The sequence below is a fragment of the Colius striatus genome, chromosome 3, assembly GCF_028858725.1.
Source record: "Colius striatus isolate bColStr4 chromosome 3, bColStr4.1.hap1, whole genome shotgun sequence".
NCBI classification, from domain to species: Eukaryota; Metazoa; Chordata; class Aves; order Coliiformes; family Coliidae; genus Colius; species Colius striatus.
In genome coordinates this window covers 96,808,407-96,817,693 of record NC_084761.1, presented here as the reverse complement: position 1 = coordinate 96,817,693, position 9,287 = coordinate 96,808,407, and positions in this window count along the sequence as shown.

Sequence of the window (9,287 nt, the reverse complement as noted above, 5' to 3'; positions counted from 1 at the left end):
CCAAATCTGGTCTCACTCATGTTGCCTACTGGGAGAAGTTCTTGCAGTGAACTGCTCACCAAACCAATCTGTATCTTGCAGAGAGCTAGAGTGATCAAAACCAGGTAGGGATCAAACTAAGGATTTGTGGTGTGGACAGCTGGGGAGAAGAACTCAAGTCCACTCTTTAATAGGATTTATTTAGCAATGTTGATAAAATTTATCATACCAAGGCTGCCAAATAGATGGAGAATCACATGCTAGAGGAATTTCACAGCTTGCATGGGAAATGTATGATACAGAAAGGTAAAACTCACTGTAGGAAGAAAATGTGGATTGTGGTTATATTTATTGTCTTACCCAGTGATCCCCAAGTTTTCAGGTAAGCTAATCAATCCATCTGCAACTGTTGGTGTCTGCACATTGGGTAAGCACAGACCAACTGGGAAAAGCTGCATCATCACACCAAATGATGCAGTAAGTGTGACCTTTGGAGGTTTGATCACATCAGGTGTAGTGGGGGAAACTCACAGTGACAGAAAATGTGCTTTGGGATGCTCAGCACATCTCAGAGGGGAAAGAGAATACTTTTTCCCAAGCCATTTTGGGAAAGATTGACAGGAAAGTGAAAGTGACACTATTAAATAGTGGTTATCATCTGAATACAATTGAAGTGGTAGGAATGGTGGGGGCCAGGCAGGCTGAGAGATGGAAGCAGACATGAGGCCTGTCTGTCTATCCATATGAGGTATCTGTGACTCACCAGGACTTGGAGATTCCCATGCTTCCCAGCCCATTTGCTGTGAGCTTTATAGTTAGGAAGATTGGTTTCATCTCTAACCAAAATATCTTTTCCTGCAAAGGAAAGTAATTACTTTGTGTCCTGCCCCAAAAGGCATTTCATAGACAGGGAGAACAATGATCTCTCTTCTTTTATAAGCTGTATTTTCTCTGATGGGCAGACCATTATATCCTCCCTTCAGTCTTCCTATTTCTAGACTAAAAAAGCTCAATTCTTTCAGTGATTCATTAAAGTCACTGTTTAACACACCTGCCACTTGCTGAACCCTAGACTTCCTCCAATTAATTTCTGGCTTTCTGAAAGAGAAGTACACTGGATTGGATGTGAGATTGCAGGTAAAACTTCATGTCTAAGCATAGAGAATTTATTTCTTCTCATGTGTAATGTAAAGGATTTTTTTTTAAAGCCCAGGAAAGGAATGTTGTTGTTTTTGGCAACAGCATGAAAAGAAACTGAAAGGAGAGAGACAAAAGGAAAATCCTTTTCACAAATCATCCTGTCACCTGCAGCACCCCTTACTGACAGATGCTGTGGATGCTCAACATTCACATGGCTTTAGAAAGCAAGTGGATGGGATTATGGAAGGGGGAAAAAAAACCACTGAAGAAACACTCACTCAGTGTTATCAAAGTATGACAGATGTCCTGCCTGAGGAAAGTGTGTCCTTATGTGCATGACCCATTCTTGATCAGACCCCTTCCTCAACTGACTGAGAAATTGTGAATCCAAGCTTTAGAAACACATTTAATGGTCCATCAGGGCTAATCCTCTTGTTGAGGGATGTTAGCTTGATACAGAACTCCAGGTATCACTGTGCCTGACTTGGAGAGGTGTGACAATTTTCAAATTAATGATGCTAAACTGGGAAGAGGAGTAGAATGAAAAGCAGAATACATTCCTTGTATTGTAGCGTGTCTGTTATTCTCTGTCCTGTGTGTATACATCTCACTTTGTTATTTGAGGAGTTTTCCTGCACACAGAGGTGACCAGCGAGTCTTAGTTCTCAAAGAGTCACCCACTGTAGGAACTGGGGTGTTGATGAATGGTCTCAGAGAAAACAAGAAGGAGCAGTTGTTGCAACTCATCAGCAGCTCAAATCAAAACTCTCATCATCAGCTCAAATAAAAATGTTTTCTATCTGTCTTTTATGGGCGAGGATTAGTTTATCTTACAGACACCCCAGGTCTACAAGAGTGAAAGCAACTTATGGAAGATGACACTGTCTGATGCACAAAGAAGCAAGGAAATCACTTCTGCATGAAAGGAGATGATGTTCAAATTACAAGGTAAAGATGAAACAGTAAGAGAGAGAACAAGAAGCAAACACACATCTCAGAGCAGGTAGCCCATGAAGATCAGCACAGGCTGCAAATGACACCAAAAAACACTCAACAGCAATAGACATCTGAACGCCAGATATATTATTTCTGCTAGGCAGGTTTCACACCACCAAGGAAAAGGCAAAGTGCTTGGTGTTTTTCACAGAATGTCACAGCAGGTAAAAGCCAGAGCTTGTCCATCAATGGCAGGAGTTGCAGGAATACAGCTGTGCTGCAAAGTTGTGGTGCTCTAGGAGGAAGAAACGCATCATCCCTTGCAGTCTTCTGGTGAAGTGAAGATGATAGAATTAACAGTTCAAGCAATGATAATGTTGACTTTTGTAATTTCTGCATTTTCCCTAGTGTAGAAGTTCTTGACATCTTTTTTTCTTTGCAGGTATCTCAGTTTTCTGCTGAGTAGCAGATCCCTGAACAGCAAACTTAGGCTTTCTGACAACAGTTTTGATTTCTTAATTACTTTTCATGGCCTCAGAGACCACAGATTTTCCCTGGGATTTGTAGACAACAGCCTGAAGGCAACTGATAAGTTTATTAAAGTATCTGCTGTTGCTTTGAAGCCCTGGAGTTCCTATTAGTAGTTTAATGATACTGCAGTGTGCTTAGGGGGAGGAAATTGCCCCCCCATCGTGGACTCTTGAACAAAGCTAGTGGGACTCTGACGCTGTTCATATGTCCCTGTGGAGGATGGGGCACTGCAGTACGAGCATCATTTCATGGTAATGTGGCTGAAGAGTTTTGGGAAGGTAGATGACTCACGCCTCATCAACCTGGACTACTATCAAAGCAAAAGTGCCTCTGTTTACCCCAAACATGCAGGCAATATCGCAGCATTTAATCACAAGAGGTAACATTGGGTCTAGTTTAACCTCTAGCTAACATCAGGGAAAGGAATTCCTCTGTTGATATTTGAACTGAGTCCACTCATTTCTTTTCTTAAGCCACGTCATTCAGGCATGGTAGTAAGACTTCAGGAATGAAGAACTATTTTCTCTTAAAAACTCCTGCAATTATGAATAAGTCACTAAACTTTAGTTCTCATTCAAAAGCTCTCATTTTAACTCCAGAACCTAATTATGCATCTTCAGAGAGTTAAAGGATAGGGTCAGTGTCTCCTCTCTGCTGGTCTAAGAACACGTCAAATGTTCTTGTCTTTGTCTTCATTTAGATTAAGAAATACTTTCATATCCAGGAGGTGAATTACTCAGCCCCTGCAATGGAGTGATTTGCTCTATTGCAAGGGAACTCTCATCTCTCAGGAGCACCCAATGCTTGCTTTTTCTCCTCCAATTTTCATGCCTTAAGGCATAAATCAGCACTGAGCTCGTCGTGTCAAAGTAACGAGCAGCACACATTGAGGAAGAAAGGGTACAGGTGTCTCTGGCTCTGGCTCTCTGAGTCAGATTCTCCAGTGCTTTGTACCTGAAGAAAATCTCAGTCTCATCCACACCACTGCAAAACAGCTGCATTTGTAGGGCTGATGTTACTCTGCCCTTTTACCAACAAGGCTCTGACCAGACTCTGGTCCAACAAGGCCCCCAAAATGTAGAAGCATTCCTCACTTTTCTGGCACAAGTGTAAAGAGCTACAGAAGGTACATCAAGGAATGAAGCATGATGAGTCTGGCTCCTGGGATTTCAACAGCTGGAGCCTCTACTGTAAAGATCTTTAACACAACTCAGTAATTGCAAAACAATCTGTATACTTGGGGATTTCTGCCTCAATTAAGTTTCATAACAGAATTTAATATATGAAGGGTACAGGGGACTGCAGTTGAAAGGAGGTCAGGTTATCAATTCCTAAACCAAGAATCTTATATCCTTAGGCTGTGGTTTGTGTGAGAGATAGTATCTTTCCCCAGCCTCAGTTATTACTGGGTGGTTTAATGAGAAAGAAGCTTTCAGGACTTGGAAAATGGACACTTGGCCACAAACACTTATGTTTGTTTCCTCCTGATTTTCATCTGCACTGGCTGACCTAATAAAAAAACATTGCCAACACTTACACACCTTACCTTTTCTATGCCCTGTGGCCATTGTCTGCACTTCTACCTTCAGTATCCCAAATATACCACTGCTACTGTCCTGTGATGAACCACCAGCAGTGTCTCACAATTTGAAGCTCACAGTTGGGACTTTGAAAACAACCATGAGAAGGAAAAGAACTGCTTTTCCTTATAGTATTTCCAGCTGTGCTCGTTAAGAAGCCTTTTGCCCAAGAAGCAGGATGCTGTTTCTTCTCTCATCTTTCCCTCACTGCACAGATTGAAAGTACGAGCCTTTGTCTATCATGGAAATGGATTCTGGAAAATGTGTTGCTGAAAGCAATTTTGCAGTGCTGGGCCAGGGGGAATATCACTAAGAGATCATATCTTTCCTGTCTATGTATTCTATTTTTCATCATCACAGGCTTGTTTTTTTCTAAAGCTCTCAGTCAAATGCTCACCTGCTTGTCACCTGCCATCAAAGCAAGATTTTCAGAAGAGTTCCTCTGCCATTTAGACTCTGAAACAAATGTCCAGAAAAACTCTTCTTTGCCTCCTCACTTCTAAGGCAACCTCTTTGAAAGCCAGCATTAGTGCTGGATGGGAGGCAAAGCTGTCTGAAGAATCTCCTGGAAGCCAAGGAGGGAGAGTATACCAGAAAATGTACAGAGATGCTTTTCAGTGAGATGTTCTCTACTTCCCTTCATCTGGAGTGGTAACACTTTTGTTTCATCGTCCCATCCTTGGAGGTCTTCAAGACCTGCCTGGACACATTCCTGAGTGACCTTATCTAGGTGAACTTGCTTCTGCAGGGGGTTGAACTGGATAATCCCTCAAGGTCTCTTCCAACCCCTACCATTCTATGATTCTATGATTTTCCTCCAATAGTTACCACATTGGTGCACATTTGGGATGCCAGTTGTGAGGAGAGGTGAGTTTCATTCTGAGTGAGAAAATCTCAGCCTGTTTTCCCGATAGTGTAGGAGCCCTAAGGACTCCATCTATGACCCAAAACCTTCCTCTGTCACCACAGAATAAAGTTCTACTTGCAAGATTTCCATCTGAAAAGAAAAGCCAGTGTATTATTCATGAAACAGGAGCAGAAGTCCTTGGTTTTGAAGGGAGTTGAAACGGTAGAAAGCGTTACTGGAGCATTGATAAATCCGCATCTTTTTGCAGTTAACAGGTCCCAAAACACACAAATGCATCATCAACAGTTAAAAATAAGCCAGAAAACCACCATCCCCCCAGACTCTACTGCAATTACAGTCAGACACACTGAACCAGCTTTAGAAGTGCTTTGTCCACATACCTTGTCCTCCCCCAGGCTGGTATATTTCTAAAGAAATACGTATCAATTCCCAGAACAAGGCCAGAGTTATGTTTTCTGGGGTCAGTTTTTGCTGTACCTGGGATGAAATATCACCAAAGGCAACTTTCCTCCTCCTTTACATCTGCTAGTCTTGAATACACACAAGAATGTCAACAATGGTGCTTTCAATTTCCAAAGAAATCCCTAATCATCCTTGGTGATGTGAATTTGGCCTGGACTCTTTAAACTCAGCATTAAACTGCAGTGCAGATTTATTTTTCAAAGGGAAATACTTGAGTATGGGCTAAAATTGTTGCCATTTTCCTTGCTCTTCTATCATTGTTTCCTCTGTTTATGCAAAATAGAAATGAGGACCTGAGTGTCGTTATGAGGTTGCTTGTTTCTGGGATAATACAGTCTTTGATCTATTCTAAATAAAACCACTTTGGTTTACATCACAGTGAATAGTTTTCTGGTGGTTTCTACATTCTCTATGTCCACTCAAACTGCTCCAATTCCTCCCAGGATTCAGGTTCATCTTGTTGTAATTACAGAATCACAGGACCTGGAAAGCTGATCCAGTGCAACCCCCTTGCCAGAGCAGCACCACCTAGAGCAGGGCACACAGGAACTCATCCAGCTGGGTTGGAATGTCTCCAGAGAAGGAGCTTCCACAACCCCTCTGGGCAGCCTGTTCCAGTCTGTGTCACCCTGAAAGTGAAGAAGTTTTTCTTTGTGTTTCTTTGGAACCAGATTGCATCTCCTGTGAAGCTTCAAGGGCACAAAGTCTTCTTTTTTGGTAAGGGAAGACAAAGAAAGAGAGAGATGCTTTGGAAAGCAAAGGGTAACCAGATATCCTTGCCTATGGAGAGGAATATTCATAAGAAGTGTTCAAATGCAAGCCTTGGGTACACTTGTCAAATGTTCAAAAATAGAATAGAAAGCAATTTCCTACTAAAACTTGTCAGATTTTTTTCTACATGAGAAATCCTTGGTGTGATCATTAGGAGCTGGTCCAACCTAGAGCTGAGAACACGCTTGTCTATAACCTAGATTTCCCTAACCATGTATATAATCCCAAAGACATGTCACTTCTGTCTGTAATTGCTGCTTGCCTTTACCTGAGCCAGAGGAATTCCTGTTGCAATCCTTTCCTAAAACAAGGGCTGCAATGAACCTTGCATGTTTGAGTGTAATCCTGATAAGGGCTGCTGGCATTGTGCAAAGAAGGCTTTGGTTTTCATCTGAAGTGTTTTCCTGGTCACCACTTCCATTTGTGCTGCTGATTATATCCTGCAACTGTATAAATCAAATGTTGAATGCATTCATTGTATTGTCAGTGCAAATTTGGTTTTCAGATGGAGGATTAAAAAAAAAAGCACAAACAATTTAGAAATTAAATCCTAAAACCATCTGGAAGTAAAGGCAAAGGGCAGACTAACTTTAATACCTGCAGTAGTTGTCCCATGGGGATAAGGAATAGCTCTGATTTCCCCTCCACCCTTCCGAGGACAGTCAGAAAACTCAGTCTAAACCACAGGGACATTGAAAATGAGAGAGGATGTGAAGAATAGCCTTCCCACAGAGACAGTCCTCTGCCCAGTAATACTCACTCTCCCATCTGGCCCCAGCACGTACAGCTCCCGTGAGCTACGATCTGGCCAACAACTGGGGAGTGCAGATGGGAGCTAGCTGACAGAGACAGTTCTCTGAACAGGTTGCTCAGGCTACAGACAGAGTGGTACCCAACAAGTGTGTGGGAGGAATGGGTCCAAAGGCTTGTAAATCCATCCTAAGGGTGCATTACAAGTTCCTGGAGAGAGCATGTAAGACTGAAGAGAGGACATGAAGTTTCAGTCTGTGCTATAAAAGTTGGCTGGTGGTGGGATTTTGCTCTTATGGTGGCTCCAGAGAGAGAAATGGAGATGCTTGCATGCCTGACAAAGGCAGAGGAACTCAATGTGTACAGGGTATACTGACAGCATTTCCTTGGACATCTCCAGAGTGTGGGGACTTACAGCAATCTGAATTCTGCTGAGGGTGTGTGAATGCCTGAATATTCTCTGTCTCCTCTGGTTAAACTGGGGTGGGTGAGAACACAAGCTGCCACAATCCATCTGTGGCCAGCAGCATCACACACCCTGTGACGAATGAGAAACTTGCATGCAGAACTTTCCACCTACTTGTCTGTTTGTATCAACTATCCACAACATAGTTTGCTTCTGACAAGAACAGCTGCAAAAAACCCATCAAATCCAGAATTTTCTGCCTTGGTGTATGGATTACCTTCAAGTATTCTTGGAAAGACTTTTTTAAGCACCTATCTTACTTTCACTTGGACTTTGTACCCATGAACATTTCATGCAAGCATAGTGTGTGTGTTTGCCCTATTACAGTATTATTCTGTTGTTATTTTGCTTATTCTTTGCATTGTGAAGCATGTTGTCAGGTAAAGCTCTTATTTCTTAAGGGTAGAAGCTTAGTTTCTTTGGTGAATGTTCCTTTAACTATCCTGCTTCACCAGCAGTGCCTGGGATTCAACAAATACGACCATCAAAGTCAATGGAACTGCAAAGAGCATCACACTGTTGCCAGTCCCACATCCCATACATTGAGTTATCACTAAGTTGTTTTCAGCTGTTGGGTTTTTTGGTAAGCTAAAGTTTTCCAGGAGCTGTAGGTTGAGAAGGTGCAATGTATTGCTAAGGAAGTTATAACAATGAAAAAGCATTCATAAATGGCAGTTCACATAGGGGAAAAAAGGGATAATTTCTTGAATGTTTCAGTTGATCAATGATAGATTGTGACTCCTGATGCCAGCAGTTATAAACCTGCTGCCTAGGGAGGAACCCCTGGTACATTGCTTGCCTGACTGCATAGGTACCAGTCTACAATAGTTGTGTGTTAGAAGTGATGTGTTGTCACTTGGGAATGAATACATGAGATATTCAGGAATCACTTTGAGTCTCACACTACTTCTTTTTCTGCTAATTTTGAACTCCATACAAGCTACAGGTTATTGGGGAACCAGATATATCTTGTCTGTGTTGGTTTCCTATTCCTCCATTACCCATGCTGAGTCTGTGTTCTGTGTTTTCTTGGTAACTTTACAGGCTATTTTATTGATGTTTACTTCTTCTTTTGTTTTCATGTCATCCATGAATTTCACAGTGTGTGACCTTTACAAGAAAATAAAAATCACAGAAAGGCAGTGCTCAAAAAGGATTGTTTGGGGGGTACTCAGATGGTATCTGAGAACCTGGTGAGAGGATTACTGGTACTGTGTCCTGCCTTGGACTGGGCTCTGTATTGGAGTGCCACTGTTTGAACACAGAACAGTTCTGCTAGAAAGAAAAGTAGTTGTTGGACCACAGAGCATCCCTGAAACAACTCTGAGAAAGCAATGGTCTCAATGCAGCATTGAGGACATCCATGTTTCCAGAGAGCCTTCACCCTCTGCATGCAGCTATGAACTGACTTAAGAGTACTCACAGAGTGAGTATCCTTGATCATCTGGATGTCATCAGTTTAGAGAAGTTGTACACAACATTCAGGGGAAACAAGGCCTTTGAAGTTGCTTGGGTGATCATCAACCCATCTGGCTCCATTAGGGAATCATCAGCACTTGATACCCAAAACAGCCTCTGAAGCTGTGTAGCCATCTCTCTGCCCCTGCAAGCATTTGGTAACCTTGCACAGCTGCCAGAGTTTAACCTCTTCCCCAAACAGTGAGACAGGCCAGGTGTTCCTGCTTGGAGTTTCATTTCTCCTCATGGGATAGACCCTTAGGGAGTGTTCCTTTTATGTTCAACTTGATTACTTGGAGGAGGCTGCTGAAGGTGAAATCTCCTTTCTAAAAGTGGGGAATAGAAC